The sequence below is a fragment of the Piliocolobus tephrosceles genome, chromosome 5 (genome assembly GCF_002776525.5).
Source record: "Piliocolobus tephrosceles isolate RC106 chromosome 5, ASM277652v3, whole genome shotgun sequence".
In the NCBI taxonomy this organism is placed as follows: Eukaryota; Metazoa; Chordata; class Mammalia; order Primates; family Cercopithecidae; genus Piliocolobus; species Piliocolobus tephrosceles.
This window is the reverse complement of record NC_045438.1, coordinates 99,618,016-99,640,269: the sequence shown is the minus strand read 5'-3', so window position 1 is coordinate 99,640,269 and position 22,254 is coordinate 99,618,016. Positions and strand designations below refer to the sequence as shown.

Below are 22,254 nucleotides of genomic sequence, written 5' to 3'. Positions count from 1 at the left end.
ACCCTATACCATATCCTCATTTTACAGATGGAGAAATTTGAAGCCTAGAAAGATCAAGAAACTTTCTCCAGGCTGTAAATAGAGGAATCAGGATTCAAATCAGATAGACCCCAGGGTTTGTTCTCTTCAACACCACATTACTCCACATTATTATTCAATTATTAAATAAAATCTTGCATTAGTGGCATTTCCAAATGCATAACAAAAAAAGTAAAGAAAAAAGTAACACTGGTCATATGTATGTGTGCATTTTTTATAAAAATTACATTATCCCATTTGTTTTTCTGGAAATTTTTATTGCATTGAGTTGCTAGAATACCATAATATAAAACTTGGCATTTTCTCAGTAAATGTGTATGATGCTCTAGTAAGTGTTTAAGATGTCTTTGCAACAACATTTAATTTGCAAGATCTTTTTTATTAATGTGCTGAATTAAGTAATTATTTCTTTCCCACTTTGGGTATGTTCCATATTTGATTTTCTGCTGCTTTCAAGAAGCCATACAATAGAATTCTTAATCCCATTTTGACTCAACTTCATTCCAAAAATTAAAATAAAAAGCATGAAGCACTTCTTTTATCTTATTAGAAAAGCCAATAAAATGAAAGAATCCTCAAAGCAATTTTTTCAAAATATAAAATTGGCAGAGTATTTTGTTTATAAAACTATAGAACCCAAGTTGAGATTTATAAACAAGGACTTCAAAACTTGTTTTGCTAATGCAGTGTCACTCAAGAATTCACTGAACCTCACAAGGTAAACTTGCAGAGAATGTTTGTTTTGGGAAATGATGATATGACAGGCAAGAATTTTCCAGGTAGAAAATTGAATTTTAATTCAGATACCATACAATTCACTCTTTTAAAGTATGAAAGTCGGCCAGGCATGGTGGCTCACATCTGTAATCCCCACATTGGGAGGCTGAGGAGGGCAGATCACCTGAGGTCAGGAGTTCGAGACCAGCCTGGGCAACATGATGAAACTCTGTCTCTACTAAAATTATAAAAATTAGCCAGTTGTGGTGGCGTATGCCTGTAATCCCAGCTACTCAGAAGGCTGAGGCAGGAGAATAGCTTGAACATAGGAGGCAGAGGTTGCAGTGAGCCGAGATCGTGCCACTGCACTCCAGCCTGGGCTGGGTGACAGAGCAAGGATCTGTCTCAAAAATAAAAAATTTTTTAACAAGCATAAAATTTAGTGGGTTTTAGGATATCCACAGAGCTAAACAACCATTATCACTATGGAATTCTAAAAGATTTTTATAATTCTGAAAAAGAAGCCTCCTTGTCCATAAGCAGTACTCTGCATCCCCTACCACCACCCCTTTCCTAGGTAACCTTCTATCCATTTTTTATCTCTATGTATTTGCCTATTCTGGACATTTGGTATAAATGGAATCATGTAATATGTGGCCCTTTGTGCCTTTTCTTTCACTTAATGTTTTCAAGGTACATTCATGGTGTAGCATGTATGAATATTTCATTTCTTTTTGCTGCTAAATAATATTCAGTTGTGTGGATATACCACAGTTTGTTTATCCACCAATCGGTTAATGTGTGTTTGGATCGGCTTATTTTGTTTATACTAAAATTCTGAAGAGTAGGAGCAGGAATACCATCCATACTAGTTTCCAATTGGAGGATAACACTCTTGCCTTCTCTCTCAAATTAAACAAAATCACAGCCAATGAAATGAAGATACCTTTAGAAAGAAAAACCTTGACTTATTTAGGCAATAGATAATCGTTTTTTACTCATTAAAATGCTTCAGTAAGTTAATTTTGCTTCTCGTTACTTTGCCTAACATTTGGTAGTGTAAATTCATTGTCTAGAGCCCCCCCTCCAAATCCACATTAACAAAAATATAAGAGGAAATATCCCGTTTCAATTAAGTATAAAAATAACCAAGGTAGTGTTATGAAACTAAAAGTATACATTAGCCTTGTGTTTCCTCGTTGGCTTTGTTGGATTAGTCCCAAATAACCCAAAAGGAAACATAAATTTCAATTTGTAGTGAGTTTTGTGATCTGATACTTTTAAGTGGGTGTTTAGCAAGTGGCAACAGAAGAAAGAGCACTAGACTGCAATTACTTACTGCAAATCACAAGCTGCTGGAAACATTGCTTACTAATTGTATACCAAAGCGCTTGAGTAAAAAAGTGTGGAAGGGCTATGAAAGCCCTGCTTCTCCTGTTACTTGCTTCTGTAAACCAGGATGCAAGTTGAGTGAGCTGTGCATTTATTAGAGCTCTCAGAGAGCACGCAGATCCTGCATGTTTGGGAAGTTACATTGAGGACGTGAGAAGAAAGCGATGGGGGCTTTCTGTGTATGTGAGAAGAAAGCAATGGGAGCTTGCTGTGTGATGATGCTAGTCTGTAACTACTATTATGATAACAATAGCAATAATGATAAGAGATAATAACAGCTTTTATTCATTGAGTAATTATTCTCTGTTGGGCTCTTTGCATCTACATGTTACCTCTTAGCATCACAACCCTCCTGGATAAGTTTTATTATCTCTGTTTTACAGGCAAGAAAAGTGTGCCACTGAAGAGTGAAGTAATTTTTTCCTTGTATCATCTAGCTAATAAGTAGCAGAACTGAAATTCAAACCCAGATTCAAAATTTCTCTCTTTGAACTAGTCAAGGATGGATAATTAATGTTTGACATTAAAACTCTACGTAGATGCTTCAAATCCATAATATTGATGACAATATGACTTACGTGGCCCAAAAGATGCAGCCTCTGCATGCATGCCCTAAGTAAACCTGTTTTGCCAGCTTTTGTTCTGGATCTTGTGCCTTCACAGTTGCCCCTTTAAGCTTATCCCCACAGCTTATCACCATCGTAGTGTGATCCTAGAACATTCAGAAGATGTGATAGAGTTTTCATGGGATAAACCTGTGAACCATTCCCTTTCAATACCTTCAGTGCCCCTTTCTAACTTATAGAATATGGAGTCAGTCTAAAATATTTAAATTTTCCCTTGAGGTTTCTCTAGACCTATCCTAGACTTGCTCCTGGGTTGCCTTGGAGAATAAAATGAGTTCTTCCCTGAGGGGGAACTGAAAAAATCCTGGAGTTCCCCAGGACCGAGGATTTCCTGGAGTGACCTCCTTCTTGTGAAATCCTTCAGATCCACGGTCCCAGCTTTGCAGTATGTGGAGAAAAGAGTCTCAGCAGAGTTATCTCTGTCCAAGGCCGCATCGTAAAACATTTCCTTATGTATTTTAATGCTCAGCAGTCCCACCTGTAACATTACAGGGATTGGACAAATTCCTCGCATGGTTATGTTCTTTGGCCAGCACAGTATTAAAAAAAACAAAACAAAACAAAACAAAAAACCCTCTACATTGTTTTTAGGAACAAAATGCTTGCTCTAGTTCTCCATAGTCTCCTCCAATATCTACTGTATCACAACCAGCCAACTTCCCTGATTAACACTCCCTGCCTGACCCCTAGAAGTGTTTGCTTCTGAAGGTCCTGGAAGTGATAATCTTCTAAATTTCTTCCAGCTCTGCTATCCTCAGATTCTCTCCTTATTTTCAGTTTACAAAACAGGATTTGTCCCTTTTTTTTCCTTTGGCCCCTACACTTGTGTCTTCCTTGCTTCCTTCCATTCTGCTTTTCTGACCTTCCGTTCAGTGCTCAGATATCAAGTGCTTCAACCTACTCTTGGCCGTCCAAGTTCTCTGCCGTGGCCTCTTTCCCTCTCACAGGAATCCAGCCCTCAAAGTACTCCTCTTATACCCCTATTTTGCTCTTAATAAATGTTATATCTCTTTAAAGAATCTTGAAAGTAAGCTCTTCAAATTGATTCATAATGAAAATAGATTATTGTTCTATTTTACCATTAGGAAGGAGGGTAGAAGTGGGATGAAGAGGTGCTTAGGAGCTCCAATGAGTCTTTAATTGGTCAAGGCCAGGGTGGTGAGGATGAAAGGGTTGTGGAAGGGAAAGACCTAATCTGCTGATTTTTTAACACTTACCGAAGAGAGAGGAGAAAGGCTCCTCCAGGAGCCTCTTTACGTTTTTATGTTGAAAAGAGGAGCTGATGTCTACCCCACCTAGAGATGTCTCACTACCTTCTCTGGAGAAGACACCTTCTTTAAGGATAGCTCTGCCCTCAGTCATATGTGATTTGTTAACTCAGAGTGTCTTCCTTGGCCTGGATACAGAGGATGGAAGATGGAGTCCTTACTGCTTCACGTGTTTTACCACAATTTTGTAAGTGGAGAAATTTAGGGGTAATTAACTCAAGTTCATACAAATACTAAGTGTCAAAACTAGTTCTTGAACTAAAATGTGTCGGAACTTCAAAGCCAAGCCTTTGCTGTCAGACTTTCTGAGGCTCTCAGAATCCTGCATTTTCAGGTACCTGTAGTCAGAGGAGGGAGAAATCAACACACACATTCTTATGTACTCTTGGACTCTGGTCTTTGGTGGGAGCTTGAAGCAAGTGCTTGTTAGCCACATTTACTTTTTTTTTTTTTTTTTTCCTTGAGACAGAGTCTCGCTCTGTCGCCCAGGCTGGAGTGCAGTGGTGCAATCTCAGTTCACTGCAAGCTCTGCCTCCTGGGTTCATGCCATTCTCCTGTCTCAGCCTCCGGAGTAGCTGGGAATACATGTGCCCGCCACCACGCCCAGCAAATTTTTTGTATTTTTAGTAGAGATGGGGTTTCACCATGTTAGCCAGGATGGTCTCGATCTCTTGACGTCGTGACCCACCCGCCTCAGCCTCCCGAAGTGCTGGGATTGTAGGCATAAGCCACCGCACCCAGCCCACATATACTTCTACTCTTGCCCAGCTGATCTTAACCATACATGGTTTAGACGTCTCTTAGGAATGCCTGGGTTCAAGTGTTTGGTGTGGTTAAAAAAAAAGAAAAAGAATTCCATTTGTGTAACTGCTTACCAACTTGCCAAGTTATGATAAATAAAGTAATTATGTCAAAATTTTTAGGTTTACATTGTCTGGAGCTTATAATTTTATAATTGTTGTTAACAGCTAGTTTTTCTTTTATGTTTTCACATCATTTTCTGTCCTCATGGAAAGTCTTAACCTGTGACAAAGCCATCGGTATCTTTATTTTAGTAATAATGAAACTGAGACTTAGTTTACCAACCACATGGTCAATGTCAACACACAGGTCTTTTGATTCCAAACCCTACAAGAAAACTCTGTTCATGTATGTATAATCATTACCTATTATGCATATGGCATGATCACCTGGTCTCTATAAAGCAAAAACAAAAAGCCCAACGTTGTTCTCTCAGCCTTTCTATTCTGAATGAGTGTGGTTCCACCATCCATGGTCCCCAAAGTCCTTATTCATTCAAGATCCTTCCTCAGTCAGATCCTGAGGCTTTTGTGTACACTGGCAGCAATGGCATCCTACACTTCCCTGACACCGGAGGTTATCTACGGCAAAGATCCTAGTTGCTTGCCAATTTTAAGGCACATCCATGTAGTAGAGTGAGAGCCTGCACCGACAAAGTATTGTGGTTTCTTTCCAAGTAACTGTTTCTTAACTATTTTACATGGAAAACTCCATCCACAGAGGCAGACAGTAAAAGTTTCCAAAAATCTTTCATCAGCGTCTTTGAGATAGACTTGCCTCTGCCACCTGGGCATTAGTATCAGGCCCTGATATTGATCATTACCCATTGTATACATCTGTCAAAATATCACACTGTATCTCCAAAATAGGTACAATTGTCTGTCAATCAAAAATTATAATGCAAGAAAAAAAGTGTTGTTTTCATGCACTTTGAATGGGCCTTTACCCATGTTATCTATGTAATTCTATGCATTGTCATTTGGAAAGTTTTAGTTCACTAGTTATGAAAATCTTCCAAATATTGACATATTAATTTATGAAATAACAAAAAGTTACATTTGTTAATATGAATTAATAATGCTGGCATATGATAAAGAATGTGTGTATGCATGTGTGTCTGTGTGTGTGTATGCGTGTATTTCTGTGTGTATGCGTGTGTGTCTGTATGTGTATTTCTGAGGCCCCTAGGCATCATTCCATTTCTCCTCTCTATAATTCTTAAGAAACATTTCCATGGGCTGCATCTCTTGGCCTACACCATTGTCCCTCCCTCTATATTGTTTGTTTGTACTTCAGGCCAAAAACAAAACAAGCACAAATAAGCACACTAAACAAAAAAGAGCAAAGGTCATTAAAATGAGATAAAGAGAGAGGGTGTAGGGCTATGTGTTGTGCGGAATGATTGAATGAATCCAGGCAAACTCTGATTTGGTTCGTAAGTTCTATTTTATCTATTTTAGTAACCTGTATTTAAAGCCTGGACCCAAAGAGCTGAAGTCCTAATTCAATTGTTTCTGTCTGGATACAAAAAGTTTCTGGCTACTCACTAAGTAGTTTGCTTAGAATAAATCCCTCAGTCAAGGGAAACATACTGTTTTGAATAGAAGCTCAGTTTTTAGTTAACAAAATTATATGCATTCCAACATACACTGGTTTTGTTCCTTTTCTTTTGAACTGGATATATATGCATATAATACTAAATCAAAAGATATATGATGGTTAACAGTGAGAATTCTTCCACCCCATTCCTGGCCCCCTGACAACCAATTTCCTACTACAGAGACAATTACTATCCTTGCATTTTTTATATCCTTCAGAGATGTTGTATACATTATCACTATAGATGTAAGTTTTACTTCTTTTCATAAATGTTATATAATACACACTGTATTATGCCTTAGCAGTTTATACAGTATTGCCTTACTCATTTTCATAGTACACAGAATTCCATCAAATTGATATGAACTAAGTTATTTAACTGCCTTCAATTATTTCTAATATTGTCTATCATATTTCACTGAAAATGCTTATATGAATGTCATTTTACTTGTGTGTTAGTATATCAAGAGGATAACTTCCTATAAATGTATCTTGGGCTCCTCTAAGAAAATACCATTGCTGAGTGGCTTAAACAATAGACATTTATTTCTCACAGTTCTAGAGGCAGGAAAGTCCTAGATCAAGATGCCAACAGATTCGATTCTTAGTAAGGGTCCTCTTCCTAGCTTGCAGATAGTTGCCACCTAGCTGCGTGATCATGTGACCTCTTCTTTGTGCATGTTTAGAGAGCGAGAGCTGTGGTGTATCTTCTTTCTCAAGGATGTTGACCCCATTATGGGGCTTCATCTTCATGACCTCGTCGAAACCTGATTTACCTCCCAAATGTCCCACCTCCTAATAATATCACATTGGGGGTTTATGCTTCAACATACAGACTTTAATATGTTGAAAATTCAGTTCATAACATGACTGGGTCAAACTGTGTAAAATTTTGGCAGATTTGCTATTGCTTCACATGGGGTCCTACCCGTTTCCAATATAAGAAAGAATAAGACTTTGAACCTTGCCAACAAAGTATATTATCAAATTTTGTGATGTTCCCTTGAGCTGATAGGTCAAAATGATAGCTCAGTATAGTTTTAATTTACATTTCTCTTGTTAGTATATGAGGTTAATGAACATTTCATATGTTTAGTAACTATTAGCACTTTATTTTTCTAAGAAGTAGCTATTCACAGTCTACCCACTTTTCTGTTGGATTGATGATCCTTTTATTATTTCGTATGTGTATGTGAAAATTGTCATTTTTCTTTGCTGTAAGCTGTAAATACTTTTGCCAGTTTGTCTTGTGTCTTGATTTTTGTTAAGGGTGTTTTTATTTTTCATAATAACTTTTAAAAATGTGTCCTGTATTGCATCTCTAAGATGAAATTATAAATTACTTCACTGCCCATCTTTACTTTGAGAATCTTTATGGGTTTTTTTTTTTTCACTTTTAAGTCTTTGATACATTTGGGACTATTGTGGTACATGTTATGAGATAAGAATCCAATATCTTTGTTTGATTTTATTGTTTTGTTCCTTCTTTTAATGTTACTCAGGTGTTCTGTATCTGTTTATTTCTTCAGAAAAAAATAGGTTAGTCTATCAAATAAGGGAACACATCTCAGAAAGTCATAAAAGGGCTAAATGATATGATTCTATATAATTATCTACAGATTTTTGTCACTGTAAACGTAATTGGGATAATTCAGATTTAGAATGTGTGTGTGTAATTAAATATATTTTAGGACAGTTCTTAATTTATCAGTTAATTGTGTAACTCTTGTATTTAATTTACAGAATCTATAAATTACATTTATATAGTGAAGATGAGTTACCTTGAGCAGCCAGAAGTAGCATCAACACCAAGATTCTCCAAGGCTATGCATGAAGCTTTACTGAATACTTAAGCCAATATTGCTCTCTGCTCTGTTTCCACTGACATTGCCACATATTTGAGCCAAAAATCATCTTCCTCATTATGTTATTTCTATTGCATATGTCTTATCTACCTTCCGCAGAAAAGCTATGGACTCCTTAGCAGAGAGATCATGACCTATACTTCTATTTAATCTGTTCAGCAAACATATTGAGTGTCTACCATGCTCCAAACACTATCCTGAGGACAAGAGAGACAAAAGGAACCATAGGCCCTGCCTTCAAGAAGCACATGGCTAGTCGAGACAGTGAGTCGACAATGACAATACATGTGACCATATTTACAGCGCTCCAAGAAGTTCAGAAAAAAGCCATCTGATTTGGACCGGGAAGAACATTATGGGGATTTAAGGAGATAAAAAGTGAAAGCATACTTAAAGTGCTAGGCAAATGACAGATATAAAGTAAGTCTAGGAAAGTCCTGAGTAACATTTTACTTCTATTTATATTATAAGCATTGTGTCTCAAACTGTAGAATGATGTTTCATTTATTTGGCTTTTTCTAGGAAAAACAAATGAAATATTTTTCCTAAGACGTGAGAAGAAACCATAAGAGCTTCGATTTGCAAAATGCTAGCCATTTTATTGATCACTTTTTTTTTTTTTTTTTTTTTTTTTTTTTTTTTTTTTTTTTTTTTTTGATATGGAGTCTCTCTCTGTCACCCAGGCTGAAGTGCAGTGGCGCGATCTCAGCTCATTGCAACCTCTGCCTCCCAGTTCAAGCGATTCTCCTGCCTCAGCCTCCCAAGTAGCTGGGACTACCTGTGCACATCACCACCCCCAGCTAATTTTTGTATTTTTTAGTAGAGACGGGGTTTCACCATATTGGCCATGATGGTCTTGATTTCTTGACCTCGTGATCCACCTGCCTCGGCCTCCCAATATTGATCACTTTTTAAAGTGTTCTAAATGCATGTTACATTGCTTTCTTAATCTAACTACGCTGAACGGAGTTGATTTGAGGTTTCAGAAATAGCATTCAGAACATCTTCTTTTGTGCAACACAGCACCTTCAGGGGGTCTTCAAGATCTCCCAGATTACTAGGTTCTTAAAGTTCACTCTTTTAAGAGAGTTTCTTTCTTTCCCATTATCTAAGTCTAGACTAAGATCCAAGTTTACTTCCAGCATTTCTTTATCTTTATCCTTCTTCATTTGCAGCTTCTTATTGTTTATGCTTTGGGAAATCAGATGAAGAAACTGGTCCAAATTACAGTATACCTAAAAGGAGAATTTACAGGGTCTCTGTGGCAGCATGGAATTCCCGCTTGTAAATAAATATATAAGTTTTAGTGCCAAAACATATGCAATCAATTTTTACTATCATCATATCTGTTAAAATTACTGCTTATTTCTCTCAGCAATGTTCAATACAGTTGAGATTTCTGGATAAGTTATCTAAGTATATATGGAGTATGGCCATACATTAAAAAATACAAAAGGTTTCAGACAGCATTTAATGTCATTCTTCAAATTCTTTATTAAAATTGCATCGCATTTATCTATAGACAATATTTATCTACCTAACTTGTTTGAATGTTCTATAATAATGCGAAATGTCTATGATTGCAAGAAAAGTGAGTTTTTAAAATTTTTGGTCTTTTGGTGTGTTTTTTTCTCATTGTATCTGAGTTGCCCAAACATATAAGCTTGGTAAAAACTTATTACCTCAAGAAATATTTCATAGCAAAACAGAGCACATGTTAAAGTAAAAACAATTCTTTAGAGTGAGACAAACATTATAGCTGTGACAATAATTAAAGAGTTTTGACTATTAAACACGTAACCTTAAGTCGTTAAGTGTTCATTACTCACTCAAAGTTCTTGCAGTTGGGAATTTATTGATGGCCTATTTGCAGTTAATTTTGAGGTATGAAGTAAATGAACTTACCAGATATAAGTGTCTGGAGTCCTGGTTAGAAAACAAAAACCATGCAGCTACTCCCATAGCTCTACAAACCTGTGGTGCTTTCAAGCGTCAATGGCGGAACAGAATGAGTAAGAGCAGAGACGAGGGGACAGTGACTAAGGGACTTTAAGTCATGAGTCTAATTCTCCTGAGGCATAGCTAGCCTTCACACAGAAAAAGCAAAACAGAAAATCTCCACCAAAAAGAAGCATTCTTTGATCTCAAGCAACATCCCTAACTCATCCAAAGTGGTCATTCGTCCAAGGAGGACTGGATGAGGGAGCACCGACCCAGAAAAGTTAAGGAGCATCTGGCAGATGGGGAATCCCAAGCAGCAGCCTCGCTAACAGAGTAAAAGACATTTGTGAGAGACCCACACTGGAGCATTTCAGTCCCTTTAGAAAGTTTCAGAGGTGGCAGACTTTGTAGTAGCTGAGAATTTGTGTTTAACTAAAAATTGGAATAATATATATACTTATACTCACAAAGTATTAGGCAAATGGTAAAAGTTTTAAAATTATTGGTACTGTGGTAAAATTTACATACCTGAAACACATTATAATTCAGTGACATTGCATGCAGTTTAAAAATAACTTAGCTATATTTAGTTTTTCTAGTCAAAAACAAGTGTGTGTGTGTGTGTGTGTGTGTTTCAACCTCAGTGCAACAGGAAAGTGAAAAACAAAACAAAAACCCATAGTAAGTTGACAGTAATCTGATTGGGTAACTGATTTTTCTTCTGTTTCAAGGGTTATTTCGTTATTTAAGAGTTACTTAAAGAGTACAAGATTAAATTTGTAACTTGAATTTCCAGATTTAGCTGGAGTGGCTTACAAAAGCATGAAAACGGCCAGGCACGGTTGCTCACGCCTATAATCCCAGCACTTTGGGAGGCTGAGGTGAGTGGATCACTTGAGACCAGGAGTTTGACACCAGCCTGGCTAACATGGTGAAACCCCGTCTCTACTAAAAATATCAAAATTAGCCGGGTATGATGGCGGGTGCTGTAGTCTCAGCTACTCAGGAGCCTGAGGCAAGAGAATCACCTGAACCCAGGAGGCAGAGGTTGCAGTGAGCTGAGATCTCATTTTCAAAAAAACAAAAAAGAAAAGAAAAGAAAAGAAAAAAAAACATGCTGTTTCCACAGAATTAATTTGTTACAGTCAAACACAGTTGCTGTCCTATGTTTATTAATACAATTTCATCATCATCATCATCGTCATCATCATCATCATCATCATCATCATATTTTCAAGTTACTCTTCCTAAATTTTTTTTACCTTCTTTTGAATCTCTGTTCTTTGGTTCCCGCTCTTCTCTTTGCCTCATCTCCCTCACTGAATTGTGTGTTTCATGATAGGAAAGTTTGTTCCCTATTTACAGTTGTGGACAGAGGACTAGTAAAATTTCTTGTCACCTACTATTGAATCAAGTTTACTTAATGTAAAACATTGATGTTCCTAGTTACTTGTAAATCTACCAACGATTTACAGGAGAAGAGGCAAAGCCTGTGAAGTGTCAACATAAAGGCTGCTGCTGCTGTCAACATCTGTTCCCCCAACTACATGCAGAACCTCATATGGGACAGCCCATGCCTCCTGAAACCTGTTATCAAGGAAAAAAAAAAAAAAAAAGCCTAATAGTGCAATACTTTTTATTTCTTAAGCCACAACAATAGTGAAACTGTATGTGTTCTTTTGCAGTTTTTTTTCCATTCTTCATAGGAAAGATGCTAAAGTATAATTTCATTTAGAATACCACATATAAATTATATATAGATGTCCTTTAAGAATTATAAAAATAATGAAAATTATATGTATCCTTTATCTCTTATGTTTTCCTTAATATTTCCCAAAGAATTGTTATATATCAGAAAATGATTCAAAATATTCAGAATTATTAGCCTCTTAACCACTGTGTTTATTAGCTTAAACTAATAATAGAGAACAAACTGGCTTTACCTCTTAGCATAGGTTTTTGGAAACTTGAACTCAAAAATCAGTAAATTCAAAAGGAGTTATAGTTTCAGAGTATTTGGCATAATATATTTGAAAAGAATATTCCCTTCACTTATCTTTGTTTGCATTAGACTTGTGTTAATTATGTGATTCCTCTCCATAGCTCCAATAATAAAGAGATCTCAAGTTGGAATGTGTAGTTCTACTTTTCGTAAGTATCATTTAAAAACCAATTTATAAATCCTGTGACTTATGAAATATTTGTGAACGAAACACCCAATGCCACTGGAATAATTCAAATGAAAGAGGGTCTTACATTGAGCAATTTGCCAGTTTCATACCTGCCCTTTAAAATTGCTCTGCAGTTGACCCTTTAGTCCTATTTTGAGTTAGCAGATGAAAATAAAGTTTCCCTTCAAGTAGTGGTTGCTAAGGGCAACTGGTACTGACGCCAAAGACGAATACTCTACCTCCTTAGTATAATGCCTACTTTGTGAGCTAAATAAAGAGCTAAATTGTAGAGAAGGAAGTTGCACAAATGTGAAATATCAAGAAAGGAACAGAAACAGGAATATTAGAGATGGGAAAATAAGAAAAAGAATTACTATAATCACTTTTTTGGTAACTGCCTGGCATTTTGGACAGATGTCCTTATCTCCTGGGCACTCTGCATTTCCACCTTTCATAGCTAGAAAATTAACACTGTTCACTGGGGCAAGACTTTCTTTTGTAATATGAATTCATGTAATTAGTTCTTAGTGGATTTTGACAAAATGGAAATGAGACTGTGATAGAAATATTTGTCAGCTTTTTAAGCTTGGATTTTCAAGCATAAATATTTTGTGTCAGTAGAATTGCTTTATGCTATTTGGAGAACTTGTAGTGTCCGGGGTCAGTTATCTCTAACTCCATGTCAGTACAGATTGTTTTATGAACACGTTGGTTTAATGAGAGAGTCTTCATATAGAATGTGTTATAACAGTGTTCATAATTTCTTCGACCAAATTGCACTTAATGTATTCATTGCTATGATTTCAGAAAGGTTTTTAAAAACTTTATAGTATCCTAGGCAATGCTGTTTCTAAAGGGTGAGTTCATTACTCCTTTAGGAGCATCTGCTCGATGCCAGGTGTTTTGCCTGTCTACAAGGAGCTCACAGACTGGGAAGATGGACATAAAATCAAGTAATTACAGATAAGTATACTGTGGGCTATAATCAAGGCATAAATTTGATGTTATAGGAGCACAGAGTGAGAAACTTATTCACTGAGTAAGTCACATTTAGCTTGCAGGATGGTTTGGAGTTTGCAGGTTGTGTGAGAAACATCTGCCTGCAGCAGCATTCCTTCCTTGATTATCAATGTTCATGCAACTGATCTGTTTCATTGCATGTATTTGAATGTCTCTTTTCTTCCTCTACACTTCTAGAATTAATTTGTTGGTTAAGGAAGATAACTCAGCTAGAGGAATATTTTTCTTCTTACCGTGGGTTTTTTTTTTTTTTAATATGAGATTCTGCAAATACATTCCATGTAAGTGTGAACATTTTGAAATTTTCTAAGATGATGAAGAACAAAATGAAACTCTGTAGGCACAGCTAGGAATGGCCTCTGCAGGAAAGTGTCAACTTAATGTTCCCGGTTTCTCTGGACAGTCTAGACTCCAAGTGAGTCCTTTTACCCTGGTAGAAATTTGCGTATCAGACCTTATGTCCTGATGCTCTTGATCATAGAAATTTGGTCAATGTAGCAAAGACACAAAGGAATGAAGGAGGGCTGGTGAGGCCCTGCTGTAATATGGTGCAGGATTTATGAGACTACAAAAGTATGTAAGGACATACTGTAGAATGTTTTGTATGCAACACTAAGAAATTTGCACTTTGTCCTCCTGGCAAAGGAGCCATCACATTTTTCAAAAAGGAATGAGAAGGTGGAATTATTTTTATAATTTATTTTCTGTATATAAATTGGCTGGAAAGGGATTATTTTTAAAAAAGAATATTTCTAATAGCAATACAGAGAATGGATTGGGCTTAAGTTTTCAAGAAAGAGACTAACTTTGAAGTATAGATTTATGTGGTACTAACTTATAGATAATAATTAAAGCCTTAGGAAATGGGTAGGAGAACCCAAAGGAAGCATGTGGAATAAGAAGACAGCAGGAAGAAGGAAGGAATCATTAAAAGCATATATGAATATGAAAAAGAGGAGAAACATGCACACGAGACTTGGAACGAATGTTTGGAGAGTTAGAAGAGAATCAGGAGAGTGTGTTTGGGAGCAAAATGTGAAGACATTTTAAGATAGAAGGGTTGATAAGGAGTGCCAAATCCTGCTAGGGCTGTAGGGTGAGACTTGAAAAAGTGGATTTGGCAAGTAGGCCATTTGAACCTTAGTGCTCTTAAGGTTCACTTCGTAAGGTCTCCTTTGTTAGAAAACAAAACATAACAAAGCTGTTAGTAATAGGATACAGGATTCTTTAGCAGGGCAAGGGAGTAAAAGTTTTTCTCTGGAGGAAAAAAAAGGGGAAGATTGCAGGAAAATGAAATAAATATTAGGGCCCAGTAAAGGAAGCCCTAATCATAGAATTGTAGGACTAGCTATTACTGGTTGTTTAAATTGTACCACCATAGGTCAAAACTCCACCTAAACTATTCCAGAGAGGTGAATATTGTAATTGCTTATACAGAATCCTAATTATGAGCTAATAAGAAGAGGCATTAAAACTAGCACCCCACTGATTTAATTTGGAGAGAGACATTTATATTAGCTCTTTCTAAGACTTATCTTTTAATTCTTCCCAAAATCAGTTATTTCACAGTTGGTTCACAGTTTTGAAAGTAGAACTGCTAGAGTAAAGAAAGAAATTTACAGCTTCAGATGTTTTAGTTTCTGAAGGTGTCAGAATCCCATGTTTCTCTTTTATTTATTTTTCACTGAATTTTGGAGAACACTGATTAACTTAAAGTTTTAGATTTAATTTTTCCTATGGGTCATTACACATGAATGCCAGCTGTCTTCTGCCAAGCAAAAACTAGGACAGTCCCATTCCAGCCTACCCTGTTTCAAGCTACAGGGTCACTGAGGATGTAGTAAGAAATTATACATTTTTTTGATCATGTAAATGGATCCTTTTTTCCTAGTAATTACTCTCTTCCATATTTCACAATTTATCATTTCTATGAGGAATAGTAGCACAAGAAATATGCAACATCTGTGTCCCTTAGAGGGGCCCTCAGAGAGGCCTTGCCTAGGGTTTTGCCCCCCTTCTGGCTGGGCAGGAAGACTTGGTCTGCAGATAAACTAGCTGCATAATGGATGGTTTCTGTTATCTTGGTCTGAAGGCTTGATATGTAACAGATGCATCCTTACTTTGTGCCTGTCCTTTCTTCTCATAGATTGAGAGATGCAGAGGGGTTGTGTGGCAGAGTTAGGAGAAAAAGCATTGGCCTAGGGAGGAGTTCTGGACTCTAGTGTTGACCTGGGCCCAAATTAACTCTACAGCTGATGGTGGGCAAGTAGATGAAGCTCACTGAGGCTGAATTTCCTCATGTATAAGATAAAGGTGGTTGTGCCACCCTGACTACTTCATAGAATGGCAGTGAGGACCAAGGCAAGAATACCTGGACAGACTACCTCAAGAAATGTGATATTGTCATGATACTGGAACTACATCTTTTTAAAAATAATTTCAACTTTTATTTTAGATGCAGGGCATACATATGTGGGTTTGTTGCATGAGTATGTTGCATGATGCTGAAGTTTGGGATGCAAATAATTCCACCACCCAGGTACTGAGCATAGTACCCAACAGTTTTAAAACCTTTCCCTGCTCTATTAGTTCCCCATGTCTGTTGATGCCATCTTTATGACCATCAGTACCCAAAGTTTAGCTCCCACTTATAAATCTCACTGAGAATTTGTGGTATTGGTTTTTTATTTCTGAGTTAATTCACTTAGGAAAATAGCCTCCAGCTGCATCTGTATTGCTGCAAAGGATATGGTTTCATTCATTTTTATGGCTGTGTAGTATTCCATGACATGTATGTACCACATTTTTTTTAATCCAATCCACCGATGGTGGGCATCTAGGTCGATTCTATGTCTTTGCTATTGTGATTAGTGCTGCATTGTACATATACTTCTATATTCTAGGACAACTTGCCATCAAGATATTTGTACACATAAATGACCATTGTTGTAAAACAGCATCATGTGTCTATATCTCATGACTTAAATGCTATTTCAAAAGGACCTTAGTTTTTACCTAAACTCAAAACATTTTTATTTCTATTTTTGCTTTATGATTTTTTAAGCTTACTGCAAAGTACAGAAAACAATAAATGTGCTCGTACTTCCCTCTTATATAAAATGGTGCCACCATCTTGTCACATTTCCTTCAGATTTTCTTACAGCAGAACAAAGCTTACAGAGGTTGCTGAAACCCCACCTCTCCATCCCATTCACCTCTTTTCCTCTCTGAATGTTTCTATCTTTAAATGTTCACACAATGACAAAAATCATCTAACAACACTTCTCAGAACTTATACATGCCATTTAGCTGTGCATGACCGTGTTTATAATATATGTTATTACTTATATTGGATTATCAGTATTATGTATGATTTTATATAAATATATATGTGTACACATACACATATACACACATACACTTGTTTTGGGAAGATTTAAACTTGTACTTAAATTGCTTCATTCGAAAATAAGGTTTTCAAGAGCTGGGTGAGGTGCCTCATGCATCTAATCCCAGCTATTCAGGAATCTAAGGTGGGAGGATAGCTTGAGCCCAGAAGTTCAAGTCCAGCCTGGGCAACATAGCAAGTTTCTGTCTCTAAAAAACTAAAAAATAAAGAAAGGGTAACAATTTTTTAAAAAGTGAGCCAAAAGTAATGTTTTGAGAGATTCAGCCATATTGATGCTTGCAGTTTTAATTTATTTTAACTTGAGAAGAGAATGTGGCTATTAAATTGCTGGTAAGAAGGTACAAATATCTAGTAGACCAATTTGGAAGAAACAAATAAATTTGGGAGAATGTATATCCTATGGCCCAGCAATTTCACTTCTCTGCATGAGAAATTCTTACACATGTGCACAAAAATATCTACAAGGTTGTTCGCAGCAATGACTTTAATAGTGAAAACCTGGAAGTAATTTAAGTGGCCCTCATTAGTAACATGGGCAAACAGTGGAATATTATACAGCAGTGAAAATAGCATTTTAATAAAATGAATTATGGTAATCAGAAAAATTGTCAAACTATTAACCACATATAAATCTACAAACAATACTTGATAAAATAGGGGTGGAAAAATATTTTTAATATTAGGCACTTTATGAAGCAAGATGTTTTATACCCTATTCATCATAATTTTTACATAATCTGTTTCTTTTTTAAATGAATATGTTAGGCTTGCATGAGATAATTACAGAAGAATAATAAGACATTTTCAAAAAAAGATGCAGGTTAATAAATAGGCAAGATCTATTTTGCAATTTTTCTCCAACATTTTTGTGTGATGCTGAGTGGCAACTCTTTATATTATCTCTTAATGGGCCACAATCAAAGAACTGCATAAATTAGTGTTATTTATGGGTTATCTGCTTTAAGAAAATCTGGCATATTAAAACATAGACTTAAAAATATATAGTAAGCTGGGGATTTTTAAAAATAGAGGTATACTTGGATTTATAATTGGAAACACCTTTGCATAGGAACACTCCCAGTATCTTAAATATGGCTTACTATATGAAATTTATTTTTTCAAAGCTTCAAGAATACATCTGTTGCATAAAGAAGAAAAACATATTCATAGTAGTAATTTTAGCACTAAATAATGATTGACACTTCAATGCCACATATTAGTAGCTCTAGTGATAAAACTCTTTCAAAGATGAAGATAATCAATCAGTTTACTGCTCCCCCTTCCAAAGTCTGATATTTATTTGAGGTTAATCGTGGTATCATTCTTTAATTTCATATCTTGTCATGTTCATCACAGTGAAGTTGAGGTAAAATTCTTTTAACTCATTCTGTAAAACTGTTCAGCTATAAGTCAGATGTTCGTTAAAGTCAAGTAGAGTTCAGTTTTGTGATTTCATTCTCCTCAAGAATCATTGAGCAATCTTTTCCCTGTGAAACAAGTACTTCAATGAGGATTGATTTTGCAGCTCAAATAGGATGGTTATTTTTACTGGCCATTCACCATGTTCATTTATCCTAGATTTTACCAGTTACGCACTTCTGGGTACCATCTGAACTGTGGAAGGAGCAAATGGGATGCCAGGGAAGAGGAAAGGGCCATATAGAAGTTAAAGGACACAATAATTCATGGTGGGTCACAACTTTATTTATTGCAGCAGCTTCTTCTCTGAAATGTGGTATACAAATTCTAGATGTATTCCTAGATTTAAACCTTAAACTATATATGGTGAAAGCAGCTGACGGTGGTAAGACAAACTGTAATCTAAGATGAATTTCAGAATGAGAAAGCTTAGAAGAAATTAGGATACAATTCTTTAGGCTTCTGTGAAAAATAAGCAAGGCAGGAGTGATGAACAAATATTTGATAATGAAAGTCAAGAGAATTACAATAAAATAAATTACTCAGGACATGAGTTTAGTTACTGCAGTTTTATGTGGATGTTTACATTTTTAATTATTTTACCTGTTATGTTGTTTTATTAAAAGGGTTCCTTTTTTCAGCTTTATTGAGGTGTAATTGGTAAATGGATATATTAATTAGCTTGATTATGGCGATTATTTCACAATGTTTACATAGATCTAAATATCAAGTTGTATACCTTAAACATATACAATTTTTACTAAAGAAGTTCTTGGTAAAACAAAATACATTTTCAAAGTGTATCAGCTGGGGACAGTTGCTCATGCCTGTAATCCCAGTACTTTGGGAGGCTGAGGTGGGAGGATTACTTGAGGCCAGGTGTTCAATATGAGCCTGGGCTGCATAGTGAGACCCTGTCTCTACAAAAATAAACAAATAAATAATAAAAGTGTGTCCATTGATGTTTGTAATTGATTTCCACTCAAGTAATCAAGTCAGAGTTTCAGAATAAAGTTATTCCTTATTTTAAAACCCAAATATGTAAAGCAACAGTGACAATGAATGTATTTAGACATTTTTTCTTTTTGAGGCAGAGTTTCACTCTTGTTGCCTAGGTTGGAGTACAATGAGGTGATCTCGGCTCACCCCGCAACCTCCGCCTCCCGGTTTCAAGCGATTCTCCTTCTTCAGCATCCTGAGTAGGTGGGATTATGGGCATGTGCCACCACGCCTGGATAATTTTGTGTTTTGAGTAGAGATGGGGTTTCTCATTATTGTTCAGGCTGATCTCGAACTCCCGACCTCAGATGATCCACCCGCTTCAGCCTCCCAAAATGCTGGGATTGCAGGCATGAGCCACTGCACCTGGCTGGTTTTGTTTGTTTTTCTAATGTTGCAATTATGGGGGGATATTCTGGGCCTTATATGAACAGATTGAAAGGTGTTTAAATAGGGAAAAGAGAAAAGAGAATAAATGTTCCGTGATAATTTGGAAATAGATCTATGTTTTCTTCTTCTTCTTCTTTTAGAGATAAGATATCACTCTGTTGCCCAGGCAGTAGTGCTGGAGTGCAGTGGCCTGATCATAACTCACTGCAACCTGGGCTCAGGCAATCCTCCTGTCTCAGTATCCTGAGTAGCTAGGACTGCAGGCATGCACTTCCATGCCTGGCTAATTTTTTTTTTTTTTAATTTTTATTGTTGTAGAGATGGGGTCTTGCTATGTTGCCCAGGCTGGTCTCAAACTTATTGCCTCAAGCTGTCATCCTGCCTCGGCCGCCGGCAGTGCTGGGGTTACAGGTGTAAGTCACCATGCCCAACTTACTTAAGTTTTCTTAAGGATTTATTATACTTTAAAAGGCAGAATAGAGTTAACAGTAACACAGTCTCATAACTAGAGATTATATTGATTTCTTGTTGGAAGTGCCAGAAGGTACCCATTCTAACACTGTTTTGGCTGAATCTTATAGATATGGATGGCACTTTGGAAAAACTAAGGGTAAGATGGTACATGAATGGTTAAAAATCTGAATCAGCTATTAGAGCTGAAATCAGGTGGGACCTTCTAAATTTTAGATTCAGATTCTCTTTTAAGGAATAGCTTTTATGGAAAGGGAAGTGAAAATACTTTTCTCTAGTCTGCTTTGTGGTATGAAATACTGTCGATCAGATAACTGCTCAGGTTCAAATTAACAGTGACTAAAGATGAGATCAGTGGTTAAATGCTGACAAACTGTCATTTAGAGATTCACAAATTGCTCCAATGACCAAAAAGGAATTTAATTTTTTTTTATTTTTATCAGCTGAGTAAGACCTTTCTTGACTCTTCTCTTGACCTCTAGAATGAATAATTTAAGTTTAATGTTTTTTCTTACCGTGAGAGTTACATTATCCTACTTAGCTGCTTATATCAAGTTAATTAGAAGATTGCCAATTTCCCCACTCTATTAGAAGTTATATAAATATCACAATTAAAGGACAAATGATGGCTCTGTTAATCTCAAGAATTTATAATTTGATGATCTGAAGGTTTATTTAATACAAGAATACTTTAACAACATAAATTTTTGTTCTTAGCCACTTAGTTTAGTTCATGTTGGGATGAAATGGCCAATTTGGATTTTGATTAATTTGAAAATGTAGCATAATACAGTTTAGACTTAAGTACTCTTATTTTGGAGTACTGTTCATTACTTAGATGTTAAATTAAGCTTCTGTGAGCAAAGCAGTTAACATTTATTGAAACTATGTTTCGGGTATCAAGCTTTCCATGCAACACACCTTACTTCTCATGCATAATTAATTGTTCCTTGTTGTTCCTTCTTCATCTGTAAAATAAGGATAAGAACTAGACCCATTTCAAAGGCTTGTTTGAGGATTAAATGAAATTTATAGAAAGCACTTAAAACATTATAGAGTAAGCGCTCAGTAAATGTAAAATATTAAAATCAGCTGCTTTGGCCATCAAAACAGTCATATGTTTTGTCACGTTATTATTATGTTTAGGCATTATTGTTATCCCAACTCTTAAATGGGCAGGAAGCTCACATAACTAATAACTAACAAAGCTGGGATACAAATTCGGTTCTGTTTGGTTTTAGGGTCCAGTCTTTTATCTGCATTCAAAGAGATAAATGGCCAATCTGTATATGTATATCTACATATCTACATCTATCTGTCTGTCTGTCTATCTATCTATCTATCTATCTATCTATCTATCTATCTATCTATCCTAGTTTAAGGTATTCTGAATTCTTCAAACAATTTCTGCCATGAATAATTCCATCCCTACCATCACTGTTCTGGCTCAGGCCCATTCAACTTTTTTCCATTCTTTTTTATTTTTTTAAGATTGATTAGGTTTTGGTGGAGTGTCTACTCTTAAAACACCATATCCAGTTCTGTGGTTCTGAACCACAGTGAAAATTGCTTGATGTGTCACAAGTAACTTTTTTCAAGCCAGTAACATAGTACAATAAAAATCTAAAGTTTAGAAATTACTTTTTAAACCTAAATTCTAGCAGATAGAAGATTATTCCTAAAATAGCGACCCATTCACTCCGCCATGATCCTATACACTTTCTTGAGGGGGAAAGCAACGGTGGAGCTGCAGCCAGTCCTCCAGCAATCTTACACAAGGCAGAGACCAAGCACTGGCACATTCCCAGCACAGGCTCTTTCATTCCATCATGGAGGCCAGGTGAAAGGCCCAGAATGGCTGAGCAAACCCATCCTTTGGCTAAGCCTCTGTGGAGGTTTTCTTTCTACTTTAATTGACCAGGTGAAAAAGAAGTATTAATATTACCTAGAATCGTCAGATACCCTGTAATTTTAAGAGCAAATCACATAGTTTTCACTCTTCCGTCCTGCGACTACATTGCTGTTTACTAAGTTCATTGTAGACATGCAACAGCAACAACAACAGCAACAAAATTTCCAGATGGGACTTTAATACCAGAGATAGGAGGGGAAATTTCTAGTAGCTTG

General features: G+C 36.3%; 1 protein-coding gene and 1 long non-coding RNA gene across 2 annotated transcripts in view; both read left to right on the top strand.

The window, feature by feature from the left end:
• The window catches only part of LOC111547439, a 45,892-nt gene extending 45,657 nt beyond the window's left edge, over positions 1-235 (top strand). The window contains exon 4 of the long non-coding RNA XR_002733135.1: positions 28-235. This is a non-coding gene — a long non-coding RNA (uncharacterized LOC111547439). The remainder of the gene's footprint in view (positions 1-27) is intronic.
• The window catches only part of KCNQ5 (potassium voltage-gated channel subfamily Q member 5), a 579,251-nt gene that overhangs the window by 54,105 nt on the left and 502,892 nt on the right, over positions 1-22,254 (top strand). The window lies entirely within an intron of this gene.